At 38.8% G+C, this 15,505-nt stretch overlaps 1 protein-coding gene across 2 annotated transcripts in view; it reads right to left on the reverse strand.

Annotated features, from left to right (window-relative positions):
* The window catches only part of GUCY1B1 (guanylate cyclase 1 soluble subunit beta 1), a 43,314-nt gene that overhangs the window by 26,541 nt on the left and 1,268 nt on the right, over positions 1-15,505 (reverse strand). The gene's annotated exons all lie outside the window — the stretch shown is intronic.

Here is a 15,505-nt window from a genome sequence, read left to right on the forward strand (position 1 = left end):
CTCAGGATTAAAATCAGACTCGCTGGGGGCAGAACACCAGAGAGTCGACACTTCCAAGGGCAGAAGAGGAGAAGGTGATTCTTGTCGATCTCTCCTTCTCCCTGAAGCCCCCAGTAACTTTTGAAAATCTCCTCTATATGATTGGGATACCCCTAGAACAGTCTGACAGGTGATGGAAGGAGCAGTAGGGAACAATCTATGAAAAGCATCTCCTCCCTGGGTCCTACTTCCATAGGGAAGCTCTTCTGGATCTTGATGCCATCTGCAATGAAAGGAGCCCTTGAACCTGCAGAAGGGGAAGTCTGGATCTAAACCTAAATACTGTATTACAAAGAGAATATTAGGAATATTACCACATGGAAAGATACATGAAAAAAGCTTGCCATAGAAAGTAAGGCTGAAATCTCAAAATAGAAACTTTTGTGGGGATCATAGTCTTCTGAGATTTCATCCATACTTTTCAATGCAAAATATCTTCAAAAGTTAGTAACTGTGGTGAAATATTGGAATCCTTATACACTGAGGTAATAAGATCAGTAACTGTGATTGTCTTAAGATACTGGTTCAAAACTAGCCTTGGGCAGTAATCTTTGGGAAACTCCCATCTGCAGCTGAGGTTGGTTTCTCATAAAGTTCATCCAGTATAGTAGCAAGCTTTTAATGTCTACGTGTGGGAGGTTTTCTTTTAAAATGGCTGCCAAGTCAAACAAATAGAAAAACAATGTGATTTATGATTGGTGTCATCTTTCTTTTCAAAACAGGGTGTGCTTCAGTGCTTAACTAGATTAAAGCACAAAAAACCCAGTAAATGTATATGGAAGGGGGAGGGAGCTTAACAACAGCTCTAGAAAGGCGAACAAAGGAGTTTAACTCCAGATCTCTGTACATAATCAACTTGTCTTTTGAAAACACATCTATTTTTGAGAATATACTATGTTATTATGATAACCGTGCTGTAACTAAATACAATGTATTGGCTCTCCACAATATACAAAATACCTGCCAAGTATTAGACTATATATATAGTGGAGGTATTAATTTACAACCATGAATAAATAGTTCACAACTGTTTTCAAACCCTGTAATGCTTTTATATGTCACAAGAACATGAGAATGAAAAAAGTAACAGGAACGGATTGTTTTCATAATTGCCTTCTAGTTTGCAGAATGTATCTGCTAAAACGCTAACATGAATTAGCCATTAAAAGGACACTGGATTAGCAAGGCCAAGAGTAATTAGGCATCTTGCAGACCACATCTAACTCATCAAGGCATTTTCTCTTGGCCCCCACTCTCCACAGCGGGGGGGGGGGAATTGTTCATTTAGCTTTGAGGATTTGGAGACAACAGAGTTCAGTTGCAAGTTTGGATATGCAGCATAATTTCACTATGTGCAAAAAGGATGTCTTCAGGTTTCAATCCTAAGTACATACCCTGGGAAATAACCTAATGAGACATACTCCTTCTCCACATCATTTGTTCAGCATCCAACCACTTTTTCTCTCAGTGCCCAGGTGATTTTGCTGCTTGAAGCAGAGCTCCAAATGGCAACCCCCACAGCCAAGATAAACTTTCAAAAGTTGAAACATCACTTTCTACCTTCACCTGTTCCCTAAAATTTATCACACATAGCAGACTGTTTCTTCTTACTGTATGATAGGGCTGTCCTCATTTTCTTCCAATTTATCTGATTTCTCCCCTACTTCTAGATGTTTTGAAGCTTACTCTGGAAAATGCAGAGAAAGCATGAGGGTGTTTTATCAGCTGGAGGTTACATGTTCGCATAGTGGTCATGACCTCCTCTCCAGAAACCATCACACTTGTGCATTTGTACTAAGCCAAGGTCTGGATTAGCATTACATATAAATCAATTTGCAGAACTCACTTCAATGGACACAATTCAGACAAAGCTAAGCTCATTTAAGTCAGTGGGAGAGCTTTAAAATATGTGATCAACTCTCACACTGTAAATATGGGACTGAAACGTTCTTAACTTTGGTCGGATGAAATCATGCAAGTGGGGGTGAAAATACCATTTTCAGCTGAGGTCAAGCCACTCTGGTTGTTTTACTGTAAAGTAAAACTTTACTGCAAGTATCCAAATACACAAACAAGATCGCAATATAATTTTTTTTGCCATACAATTGTCAAACTTCAGAGCTTGCAGTGTTTCTCCTTACTGTGATTTATGGTTATGTTAGAAGCTTTTCAGTCTTGTGACATATAACCTTGACATTTTATCTATAATACATTTCCTATTCACTATGAAACTCCCTACAATAAACGTTTAATATAAAGAGGAAGAGCTCGTTTGTAGCAATGCTCCCAAGAGGGCAATTGCAAAACAGAATGGCTACAATGTAAGAAGGGTAAAAGAAAGTGCTACAAACTTCATAGATGTGAATATATTCAAGCTTCCCTGGAAAAACTTACGTATTATGCTGCCATGAACAATTAAATATAGCACAGAACTGTATTCCCTTGCAATTAAACTTTTCCTGCATATGTGTATGGCACTTAAAACACATTCATTTAAAAAAAATAAAATCCAAGGTTGCTTTTATATGTCAGGCATTGTTTCTGTTGGGCTTTTTGCCACTATTGTGTGTAAGTAGACCTTGTTGTTCAACAGATACTATCATGTAGCCATTTCAAATCAGGTTTCTAAAAGTCACCTCAATTCAGATTAATGTTCACCTCTGAATAAACCCCAAACAGACCCAGATGCATGCATGTAACATAACCTCATGTGTTACAGCCTGGCTGCCAGAAGAATCCAAACTCACCACATTGGCTGAATATCTTCCTCCTTTGTACAGAAGCACAAAGCTTAGCATCTCACTGTATGTGCATGGCACTATATTTGGATCTCACTGACTTACCAACAGCATGGTAATCCAGAAGGTCAAACGATGGAGGCACAGCACTCAGAGGTCATCAACCATGGGAAGATAGGGAATTTGAAAAACTTTAACGTTGGTCACTTAAGGTCTCTCTCTGGGTTCACATATTTGGTGAAATATTTGGTGATCTCTCTATATAGTGTGCTGGAGTACGATACCAGTGCTAATATCATAACAATAACACACGCCTAAAGCTTAATCATTCTGTTACAAAGAAAGCTTCTTTTCCTGCCACTCCAACACAACTGTTCCAGACCTTCCTCAGCATGTTGCTGTAGCCAAGGCATTGACTTTCCACATGGACAGCTTCGGCACAATTCCCCACTTGAAGAAGCTCACACTGGGCAAATAGGTCTGTCAGCCTAACTGATCCCATAGTGCTGTTGCAAAGATAAAAGGCATATCTCTGCTCTGAGCTCCTTATATGAAGAATGGAATGCAATTTTAATCTATAATTTATTTATTTATTTTTTTAAAACACCAGTTTAGCATCATCAAAAAAGAAAGCAAAAATAGGGCTATGCACTGATTAGCATCACCAAGGTGCAGAATAGAGTGAGCTGCCCATGACATGTCACCATCCTTTTCCCACTTACTAAAGGAACAAACTGCATTCATTCATTTCTGTGAGAAGGTAAAGTGCTGCATGTCTGGATGCTTTTGCGACGAGAACAAAACTTGACCTCTTCTCAACACTGGGCTCCCCAACTTCAATGAAAAGGAGACCTCAATGGGCAGGGAGCACAGAAGCCCAATGGATTGCAAGCCTGCATTCCTCATCTGTCAAAATGGCAGGCATTTTGCTTGCAACTAAAATATGAGAGTAAAGCCTGAATTCTACATGGCAGACAAATACTGGAGGTCACAGTGTGGCCCTGAATCGATGCCATGGGTGACTCTCCATAAATACCACTTGGGGAATTATGCTGACAAAAGCAAAGGATGGCAGGGTTTCAGTACCTGCCATATTGCGTAGGAGAGGGAAATTCAACTTCTATCAGTTTGATATGACAAACTGCACCAGCCAAAGCTCCCTTTACACAATTGTTAGAGCTACAGAAGCCCTGTTCTCTTTCACCTCCAGTTTCCCCACTGGTAGGTCAAACACAAGGTCATATATGTTTCATAAGCTGGGTGTATTGCCGGCCTCATTCCTAAAGGTTCTGTAAATACTGTAAACATTCAGTTAGTGGAAAAAATTATGAGTAACAAAATTAAATAAAAATGGGAATCTGTCCAAGGAACTGACTTTCTGCATAAAGTAAATAGTTCTATTTATAACACTCAGAAGGCATGGCTATTTTTGCTGGTTCTCTGAACTGTGCATGAGTGTGCTTAATGTCGGCTTTCAAAATCATATAATCTATTTATTATTTTTTAAAAATCAGATGTAACATATAAAATAAACTGTGTGTCAATATTCCAAACACACATTAGCTTCCTTTATAAAACAAATTAATTTAAAAGAATGCTTCATTAAACAAAAAATATTTATGACTCTTCTGTAATAATAGTAATCAGTCTGCAAACATGGTGAATATAGGAAGAGCCTGGTGATGAAGCCAAAGGTCCATCTGGCCCAGCCCCCTGTTCCTGCTGTGGTCAACCAGAAACCAATGAGAAGTGCAAAACCAGGGCCTGAGGGCAACTGCACTTTCTCCACCAGTGGTTCCTAGCAACTGATTTTCAGAAGCACACTACCTCTAACATTTGAGATAGAAGCTCACCGTTGTGGATAATAGGCATTGGTAGCCTTAATTATCCATGAATTTGTCTAACCTTTTAGAGCCATTAAGCTGGTGTCCATCACTACCTCTTGTAGGAGTAAATTCTATAGTTTTGTACACACTGCATGAAGAAGTACTTTCTTTCATCTGTCCTGACTCTTCTAACATTCAGCTTTATTGGATGTCCCCAGGTCCTAGAGTTATGAGAGATAAAAAACTTCTCTGTCCACTTGCTCCACCATGCATACACACTCTTTCATGACTCATCTTACACTCCTTTTCTCTAAATTAACGCGCGCACCCCAAATGATGCTGCCTTTTCTCACAGGGAAGTTGCTCTGTTCCCTTGCTCATTTTTGTTGCTATTTCCCAACACTGCCAAGATCCTTTCTGAGGTGAAGCAACCAGAACTGTACACAGTATTCCAAGTGCAATCACACAACAGATTTGTATAATGGCGTCATGATGCGGGCATTTTATTTTCAACCCCTTTCTTCATTATTCTGAGCATGCAATTTGCCTTTTTCACACCTGTGGCACACTAGGTTGACATTTTTATTGAGCTCTTCACTATGACCCAAAGTCTCATTCCTGGTCCAACACCACCAAATTTTCATGAGCATTGAAAATTTAGCGCTCTCTCTCTCTCTCTCTCTTTTTTTTTTTTTGTCCAAGTGTGCAGCACTTTAAACTTGCTTACATTCAGTCAGAAGAATCTTTTTGAAGCTCTTCGCAGCCCCTTTTGGTTTAATCCACCCTAAGCAAATTTTCTACCTCACTGCTCACCCCTAACTCTAAATCATTTATGAACAAGTCCCAGTATCCACCCTTGGGTGACTCCACTTTCTACAATAATCTTTCCAACTAGGAAAACTGCCCATTTATTTTTACTCTCTGCTTCCTATTTCTTAACCAGTTACTGAGCTAAAAGATAGCATCTCCTCTTATTCCACAACTGCTAAGCTAACTCAGGAAATCTTTGGTAAGGTACTGTGTGTGTGTGTGTGTGTGTGTGTGTGTGTGTGTATATATGAAGCTTTTTGAAAGTCTAAGCAGATGATGTGAAGTGGATCACCTCTATCTATATGCTGGTTGACAGTATCAAAGAACTCTAATAGGTTACCAAGAAAGGACTTCAGCAAGATATGTTTGAGAGTTTTGTCTTTGTTAATACAGTACTTTTCAACAGTTTTCCTGAAAGGGGCATTTAATTGGCCTGTAATTTCTGAGGTCCCTTCTAGTTTTCAGGTATAGAAGCTGATCTTATGAACAAGCTACAATTTTTTGTTAGATCAGCGATTTCACATTTGACTTCTTTAAGAACTCCTGGGTAGATACCATCTGGCCCCAGCAGTTTGTCTGTTTTGTCTTTTAAGGCCTATAATTTCCATCTATTGTAACCATTATTTGCCTCAGCCCCTTAGACTCTCTTCCCCTGAAAGTCATCTTCCAGTGTGAAGACAGAGGCATGCAAGAATCCATTCAACTTCTTGCAATCTACTTACATTTCTTCAGCTAACTTTCAATTCCATATCAACCCAAGATGGAACTGTTTTCCTAGTCAGTCTACTGCTACTAATGCAAGTAAAGATTTCTTGTTTCTGTGGTCTTTGTTTTAGCAACGTGCTCCTCAATTTTTAGTTTATATTCCCTTATTGTCTACTTGCATTTCTTTTGCCAAACTTTGTGTTCCTTTTTGTTCTCCTCATTTGGACAAGATTTCCATTTTCTAAAGGATGCCTTCTTGCCACATGGTGTATTTTATCTTTTTCAATATCAGAAAAATGCAAAGTGACACTTGGAAAAAATTCATCCAACAAAACACACAGGTTCATAGCAAGGCTTTGTGTTGAATATTTATTTTAATCCTTGGTGATTGAAAACATTCAACCAATGAAGCAAAGCTGTTTCCCTACACCAATATCTTACGATAGTGTATAACATGTAGGGAATTGTGAAATTTTTTTTATTAAGCAGCGGGGGAAGGTGTTGAACAATGATATAAAATGTTCACAGTTTACCATGATTAAAGAATGAATTACCATGCCTGAACCAAAACAAACATGTTTTTAAAAAGTTTCTTTTAATGTGCTAAAAGGAAGTTTTGAGAGGCTGCTGGTAAGGAAACCTTTCAATCTCATGCACCCCTTTCTGGGCAAGAGTGTTTTCATCCCAAATTTCATTGAACCAACTGTCCTGATTCAGAGCTTCATAAATGCTGCTATGAACAAGAGACCAGCTGTGTATATATAGGTTATCTTAAACTGCTATTGCTGTATACTGTTTTGGGATTTCTAGTTAAAAGACATATATAAATTATATGAAATTAATAAATCAAGTGATAGGGATGGAAAAATATTCACCTTGTTAGCTACGTGCTTTAAAATCTAGTAATGCTACCTAAGAATTTATTTGTACAGTTTATATTCCTGTATAAATTCCCAAGTATTGAATGCAAACTCTTTAAATATATATATATCCAGTGGTGGGAAAATAGGGGGAGGGGATCCTGATCTGTGGGAGAGACAACTCCATGAATCCATCAATTCATTCTGTGCCCATGATAAACTGCAAGAACTGGATAGTTGGCAAAATATCCCCTATTAATATGCTTGTGGGTAAGACTGATTAGATAGATAAATGTAAAGTTTAACACCTTAACCTTAACAGATGCTCACTAGTAGCTAATTAAGTCAAGCAAGCACAGCTCTTTGCAGTCTGTACCAGTTAAAAGCTAGATAGCCATTGAGTACATGGCTTGTAGCCCCATCGAGAGTTCTCTTACAGTGAAAATACAGGAGGTTGCCAAACTGTGGGTATTTATAGCAGGTTTCTTGTGCTACAGGATCAAGTCAGGTGCAGCAAGCAAATAAAGCTCAGCTGCTTAAAAGCACTCTTTGTTACAGAAATCCAGAAGCAGAATGGGGTCAACAAGCACTTCTAAAATGTGAATGAATTTGATGCTTCTAGGGCAGTGTGACCCATCCAGAACGGGCAACCCAACCTCTTCAAAACTGCATGTTAATATAATGCTGAACACATTAATATTACGTAATGGAAGCTATCAGCAACTGTATGTTCTCTGGTTCGGTTTTCATCTGATCATAGCCTCCAGGTACTGGCTTAGAACTACCAATAATGCTTCTGGATCAAGACAGCAACCAAAATACTTGGTGTCATCAGCATACTGATACCACATTCCAAATTTCTGAATGATCTCTCCCACCTGCTTCATATCAGTCTTATAAAGAACAACAATAATAGGATACATCACCTGTTGTGAAAAAGTATAGACCTTAAATGCAGTCCTCCCCAAGTCCAACTCAGCTATTTAAATTTCATGTACCAACATGGAGTGAAAGAGGACTTTCCCCCCTGCCCTTGCTGTTAGTTTTTACACATTGTGATTCTACAAAGAATTTTGAACCTCTGAACATGGTTCAGAAAGAACCCAATGACTGGTGGTATCAACTGAGCTCTTTAAGACTGCAATCCTATACACAGTTACCTGTAAGTCTCACTGAAATCAATGGTGCTTAGCTCTGAATAGACATATGCAGTGCACATCTTTAAATGTTTAAAGTTTAAATATTTAAAATATTAAAAGTTTAAAAATGGAATTAACCACATTAATTTAATCAATCTTTTATTGCTGAGGAATCAGAAAATGTGGCTCCTTTGTTACACCCTAGCAACTTTTCTAGTCATTATGAACATGACTGATTAGTTAATATACCTGTTTAGTAAAAATAATTACAAGTCAAGGAAGACCACAGGTAATATTCTTTTCCAAAGAGCAAAAATATGTATTATATTGAACCTAGATATACATTTTCATCTTTTATAGCTAACTGCTACAATGAAATGCAATTTAAATCTACTTTCTTTCTGCCATAGAGAAGAAATGAATTGTTCTATTGATGTATTCTGGATGGATTATTCATAGCCATTAAAACTCCATTTAAGTTGGGCACAAAGTAAAAGACTACAGGCAAAAATCCTACTCACTCTCCCAGTGCATGCAGATAAATTATGCTGGGGAGTAGTAAATGGAGCAGTTCTTTAAAATTCAGCTGAAACACAGTGACTTCTATAGTCCCACCAAAAATACCCCTTTGTAGATGAGAATTGTAACAATATTATAAACATCAGAAATTGGATAGTTTTTGTATCTTTTTAGTATCCTTTAGTATCTCTGAATTATCAAATATGCAAGATGCCAGTCACAAGAAAATGGACCTTCTTCCCATGCAAATAAATTGCAAATGCAGGGAACCCAATCCATTTTGGACAACAATGGGGGCCTGAAGGCTAAACTTCCGACTCCCATGTGAGGGTTCTGATACAAATTCCTCCCCATGTGTTTGCAATTTACTATAAGAAAGCCATTCACACAACTGAGTGGAAGAGCAAACTTTCACTTGTGTAATGGGACTTCTCCTACCTCTACAGCCAATCACTCCCCCAACCCTCTGGAGAAGATTTCAGGGGATACGCGGCAGGAATCCATTCCACCAACAATGTCTGCTCCATTGGTTGATAAACACTGTTGTATTTCCTCCATAGTTCGGAGATTGCTGCAGCATACAGATGAGTATACTCTAGTAAATAGGAATTGGATATGCTGTCACACTTCTGCATAGCTGCCAACTTTTCCCTTTTCTTGTGAGGAATCCTATTCGGAATAAGGGAATCTCCCTTTAAAAGAGGGAAAAGTTGACAGCTATGCTTCTGTCAATTTCTGTGTGCTTCTAAAACGTTTGAGACACGTCGTGTAAGAAAGTTCTCAAGCCTTCACACAAACCCCCAATTGCACATCTTACTGCAGAGCATCACCTTGTCATCTACATATTGCTGAGGTTTGTACAAAACACAGTTGTGTTAGCAAGTCTTGGAAAATCTAAGCACAGAACTCTTTTGCATTTTCAGCAGAAGCAAAAAGTTTTCTATGTATAGAAGCCTAAACCTACAGACTATTACAGCTGGGCAAATTTCCCCAAGTTCCTAAAGGCTAAATACGACAACTGTACTTTAACAAGCTACAAAGATCCCATCATACATATCTCTGTTATTTTGGGAAGTGAGCAGGAGAGGATGCTAAATCACTTTTTATTACCATTACATTTTCACTGTGGTCAGATTTATTTTTTAATGAAAAGAATTGATTGCTTGCCCTTATCACTTAAAAAGGCATGAAAACAAAATTCAACATATAGTGGTACCTTAGTTTACGAACTTAATCTGTTCCGGAAGACCGTTCTTAAACCAAGGCGTCCTTTTCCATAGCAGCGGGGGACTCAATTTACAACTGGAACACACTCAACAGGAAGAGGAACATGTTCTGCTTCCACGGCAAAGTTCACAAACCAAAGACCTACTTCCGGGTTTTCAGTGTTCTTAATCCAAGTTGTTCATAAACTAAGCTGTTCTTAAACCAAGGTACCACTGTATTACGCTAAGTGGTAAATTAAGCTAGTCTCAACTGGTGCCAAGTAAGCAGCGTGCACTATTCTGCAACTTTAGGCTAAAAATAACAGATACGGGTACCAAATATGCAACAGCCCTAGAATCTACATGGAATCAGGGCCATTCCTGAGTATGATGAGTTTAGCACTACCAAAGTATTAGGTCTACTCATGTTCAAATAACACATGCAAGGGACGCATGCTCTGCCCCCCCCCAAAAAAAATTCCATCTGCTTCACTCCTAACATTCACGTGATGATTTTGAACATGGTTAGAATCCTCCTTCACATCTTTGTGCATTCAGAAGTGGAGCTACCAACAGGATTAAATGTATTTGACAGGGCTGGTGCATGCAGCCCTGCTCTCCTTTAATGTGTTCTTTGAATACATGCAAACTAATTATCTGAATAGGACTTTCAGATAGTTATATCCAACTAAGTTCTACATAGAGTAGACACACTGAAATTAATGGATCTAAGTTAGTCACTTCCTGGTTTAACTATATTTTAAGTTGTCTGACACATAGACGTAGCAGGGGAAGGAACATGTGAAGATAGCTTACTGAAAAAAGCTAGTTAGGACAAGATGGGATCTCTTTGCTGGCCATGTTTCATGGTCAAAAAGAGAAGTACCAAATCAAACGAAATCTTCAGGGATTCTGTTATGAAACTCAACCCTGGATGCTACTGCTCTAGCCAAACTTGATTGCTATGTCTCCACTATTTCCAGCCTTCCTTTCTGAGAATGTTTCTTGGCAGAATGGTTGTTCTGTGGTTTCACACATCTGGATTTAATCTGTTTTCTGGACCTTTGCTTGCATGCCTTTGATCTTGATGTGGCACTTCTTGACTATGGCTATGTCCAGCTAGAAAATTCTAGGAGAAATTCTAGCCTTTGATCCAGCTACATCCTGATGCAGCGAGATCAGGTGGACTATAAATATGAAGATATAAATAAATGCAGTTTTGTCATGAACGTCCATATACAACACTTCAAAGACAGAGATACACTGATATTCCTTCTTTTAAAAATATGATTTTACATCATGGAAAAGGTTTGAGGGGGGCTGGCAATCAAGTGGTGTGTAATTTTTTATGAATAAGATAAATAAAAATATATTTGCAGCAAGATCAAGTCTAGAAGAAGCCATCAGAGTTCTTAATTACAGAATGTGTTCAGGCAGAAGAAAAAGAACGAAGAATTAATCTGGAGAATACTGAAGTTATTCCTGGCCTGGAATTCCATACAGAGACAGCCATCTTGGTAATGGGATCCTATTGCTAGTAAATCAGATGTGCTTTTGGACTCCATATGCACAAGTAATGGCACTATCAAGACCAAATGACTTTCCAGCTCTTGAGGACAATGGGCCAGGGAACCTCTAGACCAGGAGTTGTCAACCTGGTCCCTACTACCCACTAGTGGGTGTTTCAGGATTCTAGGTGGGCAGTAGGGGGTACTACAGCACAAGCAGAATCCTCCTTCCATCAAACATTGGTGGGCGGTAAGGAAATTTTACCATCAAGAAAGATGCATTAGTGGGCGGTAGGTATAAAAAGGTTGACTACCCCTGCTCTAGACTGTGACTTGACTTTTGAGTCCTGAATATTTAATAGTTGCATGAAGAATCATTTCTACTTTGTGGGGTTTCTCCCATCACTAAATGGAAATTTGAGAGAGACCATTAAGGCTAAGAGACAGAGGAGTGAGAGTACAAATTAAATTTACTAATTGATAAAAACTAACTAAGCTGCAACTTGGCTACAGACATTCAATATGAAATAAAATTTGGTATCATCATCTGTTGTGTGTGTCTGTGTTTGTGTGTATGTGTATCCCTCTACCTGTGTGCACAGAGAGCTAAAATTATTGATTTATTGTAATTTCTAGGTAAGTAACTCTGGTACCATGATGTAAGCCCTAACTGAGGGTAAAGCAGTCAGTCATGTTGGACTTCTGGAGGGGAAACCCTGAAACAAACATCTTAGTCAGTTTGAACATGATGTATAAGGAGTGGCTATTATAGGGGTTTTTTTAAGTACAATGTTTTATTTCTGCCTTGGGGGGGAACTCTTTGTTAGTATCAATATTGTGTATGTTCTTGTGGTTGGTCATGTCTGAAGCCTGAAAACTGCATTATTTTGTGAATTTTAATGAAATCTAGGCTACACATCTACCTGGAAGAAAGCCCCACTGAATTAATGTTACTTCGGAGAAAACATACATAGGATTGTATTATTTCTTATGCTAATGACAGACTTAACCAGTTGAAAATATTATCATATTATCAACTGTAATGACTACATTCAGTTATAGCCAAATGGACATCTCTATGCATTCCCTCCAAGAATTAAGGTAGCATAATTAAATCTAATTTATACCAGGCTTAGCTCAAATTTAGTTAAGAAAACTGAAGTATATATCAGAAACATGTCAGTTCTTGGCAGGAATTAAAGCCATACACACTACTTCATTACCATTACAATTCACGTCAGGAAAATGAGAGTACAAGAGTTAGAGACTACATATTAGAAATATACAGTATAGTTCACTTACTGTAGGGGGGGAAATAATCTCTCAAAGGTGCTTATTCAGCACACTGCTCACAGCTACAAGAATACATAGGTGTTATGCTATCACAAGAGAAATAATTTGCCTTGTCTGCCAAAGTGACATGTGGGAAAGAGAGGCACAGTAAATAGTATATAAATGTTATTAAATATAATAAATAATAAAGACAGTGTGTTTCTTTTGCTCTTGTCCAGCCTCCTGCACCATCTGGCAAAATCCTTCCATCTTCTCTCCATAATTCCTTCTCTTTCACCTCACCTTTAGTGTCAGGGGCCTGACAATTTTTGATAGATTGCAACTGTGCTTTATGAAGGAGGGTGGGAGCAGTCTGACTTTAGGAAGCAAGGTTCCCAACTTGATCACCATGCAAATCATGGGCAAGCTTGGTAGAATCAGGGAAGCATGTGATGGAGCAGCATCCACTTATTCTTTCCCCTCTTCTGAAGAACCTCTGTAAGTAGAAGCGGTCATTTGGTGGAACTGAAACAGGAGGACAGGAGGCTGCATACATATGGTTTTTTCTAGACTCAATGGAGACTGGGTGCTTGTTTTTTTCTACATAGTCCACACACAATCTTGCATAGTTTGCCCCTGAAATGCACATACTGAGAAATGAGTTTCATTCTGAAAATAAAAGCTCACTGCAGATTGCCCCACAGTGGGTCCATTTGAAAACAAATTAAGGTAATGGGTCTCAGCATTGGGAGATGGGCCAAAGGCATTTTTGGTGGGCATAAACCAAGATATTGTGGGTGGACCTATACCAAGACTGCAATCACCAGTTCCTTCTTCGTTTACCAGGGGTATGTGTAAGGAGGAAAAGGCATGGATAATCTAATCAAGGGGAGTGTTATAAAATGTATATCAAGTAACCACATCACTCTTGTTGCCAGCAGGCTCTAGCTCAATTTTGATTGAAAGCAGCACATTCTGAGGATCAGAATGATTTCAGATTGAGAAGAACTACAGTCATACCTCCGCTTACGTATCCCTATGGATACGTAAACTTCGGGATGCGAATGCGGCAAACCCAGAAGTATTTTACTGGGTTTTGCAGCGCACATGCGCAGAAGCACTAAACCACACTGCGTGCATGCGCAGAAGTGGTCCTCTGGTTGTGAATTCCTCGGGATGCAACCAAACCTCTGGAATGGATCCCATTCGCAACCAGAGGTACCACTGTACATTTTTCTGCTACAAACGTTAGTATGTATGGAACTGTATGGGAATAGGAATAGCACTTCCTATTTGCTTTTTTTAAAAAAAGCTTTCTCTCTTCACCCCTTGCCACTCTCTTGCAGGATCATGATTGATAAATGGAGTCTGCTGAGATTCTGGGAAGGCAATAAAAGCACTGGGATGGCGTAATTGCTCTTCCATTCCTCTTTTCCATCCCTTTGGATGAAAAAAAAAAGTGAATGTGAACAGAGTAGATTTGAGAGAGGATGTATCACTTAAGTTCTTCTCTTTGACACACTTTCCCTGCATGATATTTAAAGTAAGCTGATATTTTTGTAAAGCAAGGTTGGCCCCCTGGACTGACTGTGGTCTAGTGGCTGACTGGTGTTAGACATGCATTCTGCACATGGCCAAAGGCACTGATTAAATACAAAATGGTGATTCTGAGAAGCTAGATGCATGTGTGTGTGAAATAAAGATTACGTGTTTATTTATAAAACTATTTCTGTATCACTGTTCATAAAAAAATTCAGAGAAGTTTATAACAACTTTACCTAAAACCATACAATAAATATCATGTAAAAAATTAAATTCAGAAATCAACTAACCATGGTGGGGAAAATGTATTCTTAATTGTCTGCATGAGGCTGATGGAATAAAAAAGTTGTCAGTATCTGGAACAGGTAACTTGCTGGACATGGGAACCACCCATCAAAAAAGCCTCCATCTTTGCAAAATTCAAGCAGTTTATTGGCCCTCATCCATTCCACCATTGCGTTTAGACACCAACCCAGAGCTTTCACAGCCTCTGAGTCAGATGTTATGGAGATGTAGAGCTGTATGCCATCAGCATACTGATGAAAGTGTGCTCCAAAATTCCATATTTGTTCACTGTTTCAGTATATGCTTCTGAATGATGTCAAAGAGGTGTTTTCGTTTTAAATTCAGTAATGGGGAAATGGAGATCATTCTTGGGAATTAATACAGAGAACAAATCTGCAAGGCTGTGCAGATAGCATAATGCATATAGCACAAGAATACCTCTTAACCCTTATATATGCATAACAAACTCATGCTTTCAATTACTCATCTCACATTTAAAAGCCCTTTTCAATTTCTGTGAACTGTGCAACCTACATTGAAGGGAATCTGGATTTGATTGAAAAGCATCCTCTTATATGCTTATATTGTCTTGGTGCTAATCTTCCAACACTCACAAAACATGCGTGAAATCAGAGAGGTTGCTGAAGAATAATTTACAGGCCAGTTCTATGAAGAGCCCACAGTAAGATAATAATCACGATCGGAACCAACTCAAACATCATGAAGCTTTCAGATTCTCCCAAACTCTTTTTTGTGTGCATATTAAACATATTAAGCCCCTCCTTTTTAAACACACGCAAATACGGCTCCCCGTTTTGCTTTGAAAAACTTCAAGAAGAGTTCCAGAGACCCTGCAATCCTTGTGTTTATGCCCTTTCCTGTGTTTTTGATAAGTAAGGTATGAGTTTACTGTGACTTTTCAAGGCATATTTTCCTTCTCAGGTGTAAATGAGATGGATACTGTCATGGATACTTTAGCTGAGATTCCTGCACTGCACGGCGTTGGACTAGACGACCCTGGGGGTCCCTTCCAAGCGAGCACAGCGGGACTTGCGCT

The sequence above is a fragment of the Podarcis pityusensis genome (assembly GCF_964106645.2).
Source record: "Podarcis pityusensis genome assembly, chromosome: 9".
NCBI classification, from domain to species: Eukaryota; Metazoa; Chordata; class Lepidosauria; order Squamata; family Lacertidae; genus Podarcis; species Podarcis pityusensis.